The following is a 13,426-nucleotide window of genomic DNA, read 5'->3' as shown; positions in this document are numbered from 1 at the left end:
TGGCAGTGTGCCCAGTCTGGATAAGTAGCACCAAATAATAATTTGGTGTTCAAGTCAAGATTCACGTGAGAAGATTCACCATAAGCGGCCCCAAGCTACAAAAGGAATCCCAGCAGCCCTGCAGCATTTTAAAAGAGCCACAAACTGCCGAGCAACTTCCAGGTTGCTGTTCTTCTTATATTTCTGCTCGATTCATCTGCCACAGAATCACACAACGTGCTGCTCTCTGGTGCTCATGGCAGGCCTCAGTGGTTGGGAGTGAAGGTTTGGTTACCCCCTGCCTGTTGATGTCCTCTAAAACCCCTTTCACTAGTCCAATCTCACCTGTCATGATTATTTTTTAACTCATTAAATGAATTTTTGCTGGTGGTATTTTGTGAATTTTTGATGTGTTTTAATGTCAGAGAACACATTAGTGTTATTAGTTTCTTTGTGATGTGGTGAACAGTTGCTAGGGGGCGTGGCCCCTATCATCGCTCATTGTGATGTCACTGACACAATGCTTCATAAACCAGCATCAGCTAGGGGGGCGCGAAGTAACCAAAAAGGGGGCGCAAGTGTTGCCATATGTGGCGTAATTTCGCTATTCGTAGGGAAATTTTAAACTTGTAGCAGTGTATCTGCAGTAAAAAATATAGGAATAAATTTTATTAGGGTTTCAAAAAAACATTATGGGGGCGTGATTAAAACTGTTATGAAAACTCGGGTCGCAAATACTTAAAGGTTGAGAAACGCTGAGCTAGGAGACGGTGTCCAGGTACTTGGAGATTTCTTAAAGGAGCAAAACAAACCTTTTACATGCATATTTTTTAGTTTAACTAGGGGGCTTTGCCCCCTGCTCACTTCGTTCGCCAACCCCAGGACGGGCACTATGTGCTAGCCTCTTTGCGGTTCTGCCGCTCGCGTATGGGAATGCGGATGTACAATTTACACAGATTGTTATTTTCATGAGAATTGTTACATATGCATAATAGAACTATTTTACATTACAGTGAGTAACCATATTAAAAATGAGTAAAACATAATAATTTGAAAATAAATTATGTTTCATGTTGCGTTAGAGTTATTTGTTGTGTAATACGATTTCGTTCTGTTTGGCTTTGAAATGAACACACAAAAACTTTTTAAACTTACACTTTTACTGTAAAACTTCAGTTAAAACAATTTATTGAATGAAATTTTCATCAATATCACATTGAAGTTTGATTCAGTGTTTGGACTTTCATCGTGACAACGCAACATGTAACTGCCCGTGATTGAATTTTGTTTCTTTCTCCCTATTAAATAAAATTACTTTTTCGAATGTTTGGCTCTGAGATTTGTTAATTGACTTTGCAAAAGCTATTCTAACAGCAAACTGTTAACGTTTTAATACGAATGGCATATCAAGATCTCCTTTGTTGTGTAATGTTATCCCCTGAAAGATGTACTACATTACCTTTCTTGGATACATCCTTCTTTCTACAGTAATACATGTGGTGGAAGACTGGACGGTGTTAACGGTTGTAGTTATTCTTCAGGATATTGTAAGTTGATGTTTTCATCTTCCGCACCATCACCACCAACTGTTTCAGTGTAGTCTATTGATATGCAGTTAACCAACTTTCCATGTAAACGATCGACATTTTTGGCATAAATTCGTTTGATTTCATCAGTTCTCGGTGTTAGGATTGCCCGTGTACTCATTTTTACTGTTGATGATCCTTTGTGATGAAATTCTTCAGTACGATTTGGACATAATACATCTAATCACTGTCACTGCCAAAAGAGATGCTACTCTGCTTGGCCCTTGAACAAGGCCCTTACCTTCAATTGCTCCAGGGGCACTGTACAATGGCTGACCCTGTGCTCTGACCCCAAGGGGTATGCGAAAAGATGCATTTCACTGCGTGTTGTTCTGTATAACTATGTATGTCACAAATAAATAAATAAAGAATTCTTTAATTGGGAACTTCAAGTGAGGAAATATATAAGAGCTGAGAGAGTAGAAACTGAGTCTGTCAACGCATTCACACGAATGAGAGGTGAGAGGACTGTGTGTGTGGTTGAAAATGGTCAGGAGGAGAGCGTGACTTGAAAAAATCTCACGACCAAAGTCTCATCTCGTGGGAGTTGAAAAAATCTCTTCAAAAAAGTCTTGTCTTGTCACAGGATTTTTTTTATATAATAGGGAGACAACTTTACACTTTGCTCTTTCAACTTAGATTCTAGCTTTTATATCAGATTTTGATTGTCATTTCTTTTAGATCAGATCAGATCTTTATTGTCACATACACCGTGAGAGCATCTTGAAATTCTTGTGTCACAAATATTGGGCTGGTATGGCAGGGAAGGGAAGCAATAGGATGATCAGATCGTGTGTAAATAAAGAAATACAGGAAATAAGAGTAGCAAGGGAATGGCGTATGTACATAGTGCAAAAGAGAATTGTACAGATATACAGATTGTAATTAAAAATAAGAAACAAATGTAGATATCAGTACAGATGTAACATATGACAGCCATACTACCTGCATTTCAGAAGAGGTACCCCTCTGGAAGCTAAGCATGTTCGGGCCTGGCCTGTACTTGGATGAGAGACCAACCAGGAAAAGCGTGGGTTGCTGCTGGAAGAGGGGGCACTTACCCTCTGGTCTGTGTGTGGATCTCAATGCCCCAGGGCAGTGATGGGGCCACTGAGCTGTAAATATGGTGATGTCTTTTGGGTGAGACATAAAGCCAAGGCCCTCACTTTCTGTGGTCATCAAAGATCACTGGGCATCCTTTGCAAAGTATAGAGTGTGTCTCAATGTCTTGTCCAAATTGCTCACCACGGGCTCCCCTAATCATCCCCTATCTCTAATTAGCTAACCCCCTTCACCACTTAACAGCTAATGTGTGGTGACCGTACTGATGCAAAATGGCTGCCATGGCATCATTGAGGTGGATGCTGCACATTGGTGGAGGTTAAAGTGGCTTCCCACTTACTGTGTAAAGTGTTTTAAGTCGTGAGAAAAGTGGTATATAAAGGTAAACAGTTTTTATTAATATTATTATACAGCAAAATTAGACATAAACCAGCAGGTGGGTACAGTGCAGGGCAGGTTTGTTCAGGTTACGGATGTCTTGACTCAACTAGGGTTCTTCCTTCCTTTATTTTTGATTCTTTGGTTTATGTTGTTGATGTGCATCATTCTTTATTTTTGGTTTTTGTCGATGCATATAAGCTGCTGGGCGGCACGGTGGCGCAGTGGGTAGCGCTGCTGCCTCGCAGTTGGGAGATCTGGGGACCTGGGTTCGCTTCCCGGGTCCTCCCTGTGTGGAGTTTGCATGTTCTCCCCGTGTCTGCGTGGGTTTCCTCCGGGCGCTCCGGTTTCCTCCCACAGTCCAAAGACATGCAGGTTAGGTGGATTGGTGATCCTAAATTGGCCCTAGTGTGTGCTTGGTGTGTGGGTGTGTTTGTGTGTGTCCTGCGGTGGGTTGGCACCCTGCCCAGGATTGTTTCCTGCCTTGTGCCCTGTGTTGGCTGGGATTGGCTCCAGCAGACCCCCGTGACCCTGTGTTCGGATTCAGCGGGTTGGAAAATGGATGGATGGATGGATATAAGCTGCCTGTGTTATGTTCCATGTGTTTTGTGGGTGATCCCCACCCCTTCCCTAGAAATCTTCCACAGTTCCTGGAAGTTCATTTCGAATGTGCTGAAGAGTGGTGAGCGCTTGGGCTTTGTCAGTTTTATTAAATTTTTGACCTTTACTCTCTTTTTGGACTATTCTTTGAGTATCTGTACTTGGACTTGTTTGCTTTGGATTGCTTTATTACTTCAGGCAATACCTTTGCCTTTTGTGCTCTACAGAGCTTGCTTTCGTTTTAGTGCATTTTTATGAAAATAAACTTCTTATTTTTATGAAGACCCTGTGTTTGCTCTTAACATCTCATTTTTTAAAAGTGCTTTTGGTACCCTCTCTAGTGCTTGGGATTCCTAACCTACGCTGACTGAGAGTTCCATGACCTTATGGCCTGGGAGAAGAAGCTCTAGTAGGATTGACCAGAAATAAAAACTGGGGATGAGCTGGATGGCTGGGATCAGAGATGATGGATTCAGGCCTTCTCAGATATTGGGAGGAGTAGATGGTATGAAGCTGTGGAAGATCAGCTTCAATGATTTTAAAAGCAGTGCAGACAGTCCTTTCATGGAGCTTGCAATCCTGGCAAGTCCAGTTACTAAACCGCACCATGATACATCCAATCGGGATACTTTCAATAGTGCAGCGGTAGAAGGTCACCAGTATTTTGGTTCCCACCCCAAAGATCTTGAGCATCGTCTTTTTGTATTTCCGTTTTTCACTTCTTCTTGTTTACTAATTTCCTTTCATCTCCTAATCCTCTCTTTTTGCCTTTTGATCTGCCAAGTACCTTATGAAGTCAGAACAGTACCTTATGGGCTTTTATTCCTTGTCTACAATTATCCATAACCGCTGAAAGACCTTGACCTCCCACACAGGCACTCTTAGCGCCAGTGTATCTCTTGGTCTTTCAAGAGTAACCTATAATGGACATAGAGGAATGGAAGGATGGAGGGATTTCCGTAATCACCGTAGTTACACCCTGTCAGTACAAGGATGTTGCTAAATGCTATGCAGTAAATTTTTACTTTCCACTACTTTTGTTGACTTAACCGCAGGTGTGGACATACCTTTCTTTCCTTTTATCACTGATTCAGCTGGGGTAGGCTCTGCTTTGTTTGCTAAATGAAACTGTCTTCTCTGGTGTGAGCAAGAAGCTGTTAATAGTTAATCTTGGATTTAACTTTCTAACTCTTCCATCTAATTAGAATGGGTAAGGTGATACAAAATATGAAAATCTACACAATTCTACACTTAACTACTAGACTGTAAGAAGTTACATTGGTGGTCTCAAGCTGCATCAGGAAAGCAGGAAAGATCAGGCATCCAGTGAAGTGAGGCACATTCTTATTGATCCGTTTATATATTCCCATAATAAGTTAAGCTGTAAGTTGCATATCTCTGACAAAACTCAACGGGGCGTTTCCTGGAAATCCCCAAACTGGCTCAACTCATCAGGACAGACAGAAATCCGGGGCAGTGGTCTGACTTGTCAAACGTTCAAGGTCTTTTATTCTCAACTCTACCTGAACACAGCAGGAAGGGAAAATATTTTCTGAACTGTGTGCACTTCTGCTAGACACGCTGGTAATTTCATTTGCTCTACCGTTTTGTAATAGCTGAAACAATGCAATTGAAAAAATACTTTTTTTAGGCACCATGGTGGTGCAGTGATTAGAATTGTTGTTCCACTGCTCTAGAATCTTGGGTACAAATTCTACCCAAAGTTCTGCCTGAGTGTAGTTTGCACGTTTTCCAGGAGTTTGTGTGAAATAAAAGATAGCACCTGTACAAGAAGACAGATAGATAGATAGATAGATAGATAGATAGATAGATAGATAGATAGATAGATAGATAGATAGATAGATAGATAGATAGATAGATAGATAGATAGATAGATAGACATGGCAAAAAAATAATAATATATACAATATTTTTGCTTCTCTTATGTAAGCAGAACCTTAATGAGAAAAACATAATCTTGCAACTACACCTTCACTTTGCAAAAAATGTTTCCAACTTTTGGATTATATTGAATAATTAGTGACGAATGAGATCCAACAAAGAAGCTGAACAAGTACTGTAAAGCTTTCTGACATTTTCTTTCAATAGATGGGGACCAGCCCGGATAATTAGAAAGGCAGTGACATTAGGTCTTCACTGTTACTGGAGGCAAATACCTGTCACTAAGTAAAAAGCTCGAAAACAAGATGTGTAACATGGCCAAGGCTCCTAGCTGAAAGGTGTGGATTTACTCAAACTTTTATGATTACCATGTACATGTAAGATAAAAAAACTGTATATATAAGGATATATTATCTATCTATCTATCTATCTATCTATCTATCTATCTATCTATCTATCTATCTATCTATCTATCTATCTATCTATCTATCTATCTAGTACTTTATATTTATATATAAATATTGTAATAATTCTGGTGTGAGTGAGAGAGAGAAATTGAATCACCTTTTTTACGCCGATTGCAGGTGAGTGACCCTAAAAAGGACATTTAGCATCCTCCAGCAGTGTGTACTACTAGCTGCTTTATCCCTTTGTCAGCTCATACATGCCACCATTTTCCATTTCACTCCAATCACCCAAGGTCAGCAGCAACCTAGATGTCTCACTATCCCCTCACTGCATGAGCTGACCCAAGGCCAGTGTCAACAACTGAGGCTCACCGGCAGGCATGCATCAGGTAACATGGTCTTTTGCTGCTGGAAGACGTGATCGAAGTCCTCTCTAAGTGTTGTGTCTGTGCTCCCCCTAACACCACTTGCAGGGCTTTTTCTGGTATTAGTGCTCCTTCAGGCAGGTCTCAGCCTCCTTAGGATCACAACCCTCTCATGTCTAGACCCAGAAGCGCTATAGATAGATAGATAGATAGATAGATAGATAGATAGATAGATAGATAGATAGATAGATAGATAGATAGATAGATAGATAGATAGATAGATAGATAGATAGATAGATAGATAGATAGATAGATAGATAGATAGATAGATAGATTTATGTCACCAGGGACACTAGAATGCTGCGGGCAGGAATGTCAGACCAGCAGGGCAGAGGACTGGAGTGACCACCTGGCCAAGAATGACACCTCAGACCACCTGGACAGTCATTAGCCCTCTGGCACCCGTACTGCTTCTGCTTCTTCCGGCTGACACAAGGCCCCATTGGTGACAGGACAGTGAGGGACAGGCTTCATGCTGGGTGTCTACAGAGTTAGGTAGCCTGACAGAGGCCGTCCACTCACACAGCCTGACCACAGCAGGATACTCAGAGCTGTCCTGATGGTGTGTAGATGCTGCTTTGGCCGCCCTTCCTTCCTGACCTAAACCCCACAGAATGCCTTTAGGAAGTCCTGGTTTACACATTCTGAGATGTGACCCTCTGCTTACCAATATCTAGCAATGTCTCCTGCCTGTTCTTGGGACAAGGACAACAAGGAGATTATCTATCCCAGCATGGGTGGAAAAACGTTACATTCTGTGTTAAACTCAATAATGTGCTTCATGAAACATATGGTGATGTTAAGGTTTTCATACATGTTTGGATATGTCTGCGTGATCACTTTAAAAGCAGGCAATAAAAGTGTAGTTAAAGAAGTAGATGCGTCATTAAAGCAATTGTATGATTCCCCGGGAGATAATTCCAAATTAAGGGTGTGATCGCTACACTAATTTGCCGTTTGTTAATCCTTCCTATTCACACATACCAACATCTCATCACAATTCTCATTGTAACCCGTGGCATTTCTGCTGTGCAGTATGTAAAATTATTTTTTATGTTGACGGCAGCTTGTGTGTGGGGGGCACACTGGTCAGCACAAAGGACTACGTTTGAATCCCAGTGCGGAGTTTACATGTTCTTCTCGTCCTAATGGCACTCCGTCTCTCTTATCATATACACAAGACGATTGTGTTAGATGGCTGGCGAGTCTAACTTGACCCTGCATGAGCAAGTGTCTGCCTGTGTTTGACCGGGTCCTGTGATGGACCAGCACCTGCCATCCACTTGAGGTTACTGGGATAGACTCTGCTACTCCAAAAAACAGTACTGGAATAAACAAGTCAAACAATACATGAATTGGGATTTATGAAGTGCGATTTATCACACAGGAGACTTAGAACAAAGATGCTTTTAGGTTACATGGAAATGACGGTGAGCTCTTAACACACAGGTCAGGGTTGATAGAATGCAGTTCTGTGTATTCAGAGGGCAAAGTAATGAGAAGTCAAGCAAAATGACATCTTTTATTGGCTAACTAGAAAGATTACAATATGCAAGCTTTTCAGGCAACTCAGGCCCCTTCTTCAGGCAAGATGTTGCCTCGAAAGCTTGCATATTGTAGTCTTTCTAGTTAGCCAATAAAAGGTGTCATTTTGCTTGACTCCTCACCAAATCCATAATGGCTAATACGGTACAACACCCTAGTACAGGGGTCCTCAGTCACGGTTCTGGAGGGCCACAGTGGCTGCAGGTTTACCTTCCAACTACCGTATATACACACGTATAAGTCGGGTCTTGAAACCTGAAAAATCGATCATAAAATCAGACCCTGACTTATATGCCCGTTCAAAACTGCGACACTTAAATTATTATTTTTTTTTACATCTTCTTCCCTCCTCCAATCTCACATCAGTTTCTCAGACACATCGAATTTTGTTGCAACAGCACAGTTACCAATTTCTTTCGCCACTTCAACGACTTTCAATTTAAAACGAGCTTCATATTTTCTTCTGATCGAACGCTCCATCGTAGGGATGCTCTTACGCTAAAGGTGTATGAGGGTGTGAGATACAAAAAACACCAGTCAGTGCAAATGTCGCTCCGGAATAGTTTGGGTGTTACTGTCTGGTCACATAAGAAAGGCCGTGAGCTCCGTGGTGACTCTCTCAGGTGGGCATTAGCATATCGTAATCTCTTGGACCAATGGCGTGAGTTTTCCGCATTCGACTTATATGACTGACATTATAAAATACTGCAAATTATACAGTAAAATCAAGACCATGGGAGAACTTAAACACGAGTATATACGATAGATTCCTAATTAGAAGGCAGTCCTTGCTGATAATGAAACTTGCTATTTAACTATTTAGCTTGTTACTGTTTTCATTCATCCGAGAGAAATTTTAACTGCACTGCAGATTTTCCTTCTCTGAAAGCAATATCCATGTGTTTTGTGAACCAGAACAGATTTAAATTTAGCGGTCCTTCCAATTCCCCTCTTAGTTATTTCTAAACATTTTTTAACACAGATACTTCATGAGACATATGCATAGGTTTAAAAGGGAACACGTTAGCTTGAGAGCTGCTGGTTTATTTGTTATCTAAATTTCCTTATTAACTATTGGCTAGTTAAGAACACCAGGCAACAATTAAAAGTTAAATGCACATGCTAAAAACTAAAATAGGCAATGAGGGTTCTGAATTGATAACTAAAATTAGGCACAAAAACTGAATTGCTTTAACAGTAAATAAATGGGTTCTAATTAAGAAATTAGTTGAAGTGAAAACCTGCAGCCACTGAGGACCTCCAGGACTGCAACTGAGGACCTCTGATCTACGATGTAACTAAAACTTGATTTTAGCGAATGAAAGCACTAAGAAAGCATATTGTTAAATACAAAGTTTCATTACCAGCAATTCTAATTAGGAAACTACCTGTAGCCACTGCGGCCCTCCAGGATCGTGATTGAGGACCCCTGCCCTAGTACTACAGATATATGAGGGAAAATATTAATAATAATAAGACATTTTATTTATTTGTAGGTGCCTTTCTAAATACTCAAGGACAACGATCAATAGACAAAACACACATTATAAACAAAACTAAAAATACAAAATGTAAAATCAGACAGAGCAAATGTGATCCAAGAGAAAAAGCAGACTTAAACAAATGAGTTTTAAATTTAGATTTGAAAAGTGAGAATGAATCGATATTTCTAAGCTCAGGTGGTAGTGAGTTCCAGAGCTGGGGAGCAGAGCATTCAGTTGGTGGTAAGATGAACGAAGGGGACAGTCAAGTGGATGGAGGAAGAGGATCTAAGGGTACGGGAGGGAAAGGCAACATGGAGGTCAGACAGATATGGAGGGGCGAGGTTGTAGAGAGCCTTAAAAGTTAACAGAACAATTTTGAATTGAATGTGGAACTTAACTGGAAGCCAATGAAGCTGCTGCAAGACAGGAGTGATATGGTGAACAGAGGGGGTTCTAGTAATGGGTCTTGTTCAAAAAGCGGACGCCATCAGTATACACCAAGGTTCAGCTTAAAGATTAGGCACCCTGGTGTACCTGGCCTTACCCCCACAAACCTTAAGTTCAGGGTTTGTAGTAGGGGCTTTTGGAGTCCGCTTTTTGAACAAGACCCCTAGTAATGATGCAGGCAGAGATAGCAAGAAAGACCAAAGAAAAGGGAATTGCAATAATCGAGATGAGAAGTGACAAGGCTATGAAGAAGGATAGCAGTGGTGTGGGGAGTGAGGGGGTGTGTGAATATGATTAATGTTACATAAGTGGAAATATGCAGACTGGGAGATGTTATTGATGTCGGACTGAAAAGATAAAGTACTGTCAAGGATGACACCCAGACTCTTAACGAAGGGGAGACAGAGGAATTATCAATAACAAAGGAAAAATGATCAGTTTTGGATAATGTTGATTTTGTACCAATGAGGAGAATCTCAGTTTTGTCACTATTTCATTTAGGAAAATTTGAAGAAAACCAGGATTTGATTTATGATATGCAATCAGTAAGTGACGAGGGTGGGAAGGAAGCAGTAGGTTTGCTAGTGAGGTAGAGCTGGGTGTCATCAGCATAACAGTGGAAGCTAATGTGATATTTATGAAAGATATTGCCAAGGGAAGAAGGTAAATAATGAAGAGGAGGGGCGCAGGACAGAGCCCACCAGAAGTAACAGCGGTGGGTTGGGATGTGAAAATTTTAAGCTGAACGAACTGAGTGCGTAATACTGAGTAGAGTACACATAGATAACACTGGTCTACAAAAAAATATTTTTTGTTTGCTACTGGGAGCTCTTTATTGAGTTTTTTACACTGATTTCATATATGAAATCGGAATTAAGCTAGCAGGTCAGGTTTTTGAAATACACATCATTGATGTTTTGACACTTTTGAATATCAATATTATATATCAACAGGATATCTGGAGTTTGGACTCTGTCCCACCAAAATTGTTTTGATGTGTTTATTATGAAATCAAACCAGAAGACAATACCAGAGACACGTTAAAATATATTTATATCAATTTACCTCAATATAAAAGTGAGGTCAGCGTGCCCAAAAATGTTGGAGGCCCTCGCTTTTGCGCTTGTACTGCACCTCCGTCTCTCTTTGCAAGAACCAACAGTAGTCACCCATCATGCTCGGAGTGAATTTTTCCCGATAACAGTTTTCCATCACCTTTATATTTTGATGAAATCCTTCCCCATGCTCATCGCTGACATCGCTTAGATTTGTTGGAAAAAAGTCGAGATGAGAATGTCAAAAATGCGTCTTCAGTGTCATTCTGACCCCCATAAGCTAATATACTTTCAGCAGGTTCTCTACAAGCTCAGCATACAGTAATTCTCTGCTCCGTGACTGCCAAGAAAATTCTGGACAACCTGCACGAATGAGGCTGCTGATTCAGTTGGCTTCAGTTTCCTTTTGAACTCATCGTCAAGTATCAGTTCACGGATTTCAGGGCCAACAAAAACACCTTCCTTAACTCATTAACTGCCATATTTTTTACTTTTTATTTCTATCCATCTACATCCGAAGAGTAAGAAAAACCTCTATTTTCAATTACAGCACTAGCGTTTTTTCTGAAATTTCTAATTTTATGCCAATTCTCATCTATCCAATTTTTTTAGTCCGATCCCCAATCTAGTTTTGATGCCATTCTTGAAAGCATTCCACGTGTAGACAAACATCACATCTACTGCATTGTTTTCTTGCATTTTTCGTACACACCGCATATTTCCTCTGTTTGCCCATTTCTTTGTGTCCAATGTAATGAAATCCAGATATTCTGATGTCAACAGGAGCACGCTTGATTGATTGATTGATTGATTGATTGATTGATTGATTGATTGATTGATGGATGGCCTATATCGCGCTTTTCTCGTAAAACTCGATCATGAAATATATGTTGAAATTCTAGTCCGTATCCGCTATGAGCCCCAAATGGGGCTCAAAGTATTTTTAGAACATTCGAACAATCGAGACGAGAAAAGGCCATTCAGCCCAACAAAGCTCACCAGTCCTGTCCACTTATTTCTTCCAAAAAAACATCAAGTGGAGTTTTGAAAGTCCCTAAAGTCTTGCTGTCTACCACACTACTTGGTAGCTTATTCCCAAGTATTTGGGTCATTGTACCCAGTGACATGCAAAAAATTAGTGCTATCATCACATTCAATATTCGCCAAGAATCGAGAGAAATTCACCGTCACCAAAATTGTCCTCAGTGGGCGACGTCATTCCTGCTTTCAAAATGTTTCATTTTTCTGATGAAAAGTGGTGACTGGGCCGGAAGAATGAGCTTGTGTGCTCAACACACTGCATGCACGAGGTCACTTTAGGTTCCCTTTCACAGGCAACGTCCTATTTTTCTATGTGACTAATGATTGGCATTACTAGGCGGGTTCAAGTACATGATTCCCAAATGGGGATCACGACAGTTAATCCGAGCACATTTCTCCAGTTTTGATGTCACTACACTGGTTACCTGTGTCATTCAGAATTGACTTTAAAATTCTGCTTATGGTTTATAAAGCTTTAAATAATCTCGCCCCGGCTTATATATCGGAATGTCTGACATCTTATATTCCAAATCGTAACCTCAGATCCTCAACTGAGTGTCTCCTTAGAATTCCAAGAGCAAAACTTAAAGAAGTGGTGAGGCGGCCTTCTGCTGTTATGCACCTAAAATCTGGAATAGCCTGCCAATAGGAATTTGCCAGGCTAATAGAGTGGAGCACTTTAAAAAACTGCTGAAAACACATTATTTTAACATGGCCTTCTCATAACTTCACTGTAATTTAAATCCTGATACTCTGTATATCCAATTCATTATAATAACTATTCATTCAAAATCTGTACTAACCCCTACTCTCCCTTCTGTTTCCTTTTCCGGTGTCCTTTTGGTAGTGGCGTGCGCCACCACCATCTACCCAAAGCACCATGATGTTCCAACAATGATGGATGGATTAAAAGCCAGAAGTCTGTATAACCATCAGCATCAAGTGACTCCGTGAGAACCCTAACTACAAAGAGGACTATTTCATTTATGTTAGGTAGAATGCCCAGAGGGGACTGGGCGGTCTCGTGGCCTGGAACCCCTACAGATTTTATTTTTTTCTCCAGCCTTCTGGAGTTTTTTTTTTGTTTTTTCTGTCCACCCTGGCCATCGGACCTTACTCCTTTCTATGTTAACTAATGTTGTCTTATTTTAATTTCTTATTTTGTCTTTTATTTTTCTTCTCTTCATTATGTAAAGCACTTTGAGCTACTTTTTGTATGAAAATGTGCTATATAAATAAATGTTGTTGTTGTAATTGTTTAATTTTGGCTTCACTTTTCTAGAGACCAAACGTATTTCTTAAATGCTGAAAAGCATCGTCTTTACTGTCCATTGCCTTGACAACATTTTCAAAGTAACGGTGAATCTAACGAACAAAATGTTCTGAAATGGAATGTTATGTTTAACAATAAAACTGACTACCTACTGCACCGTCATGTCTGAGTTGTGTCATTATGCTTTAGAGTCATATAAGACCTGGTAACCAGTAACAAATATTTTTTCTAATAATTGACAA

At 40.3% G+C, this 13,426-nt stretch overlaps 1 protein-coding gene across 1 annotated transcript in view; it reads right to left on the bottom strand.

The window, feature by feature from the left end:
- Positions 1–13,426, bottom strand: part of fer1l4 (fer-1 like family member 4) — a 145,488-nt gene that overhangs the window by 82,012 nt on the left and 50,050 nt on the right. The gene's annotated exons all lie outside the window — the stretch shown is intronic.

The sequence above is a fragment of the Erpetoichthys calabaricus genome, chromosome 10 (assembly GCF_900747795.2).
Source record: "Erpetoichthys calabaricus chromosome 10, fErpCal1.3, whole genome shotgun sequence".
Lineage (NCBI taxonomy): Eukaryota > Metazoa > Chordata > Cladistia > Polypteriformes > Polypteridae > Erpetoichthys > Erpetoichthys calabaricus.
This window is presented reverse-complemented; position numbering and strand designations above follow the sequence as displayed.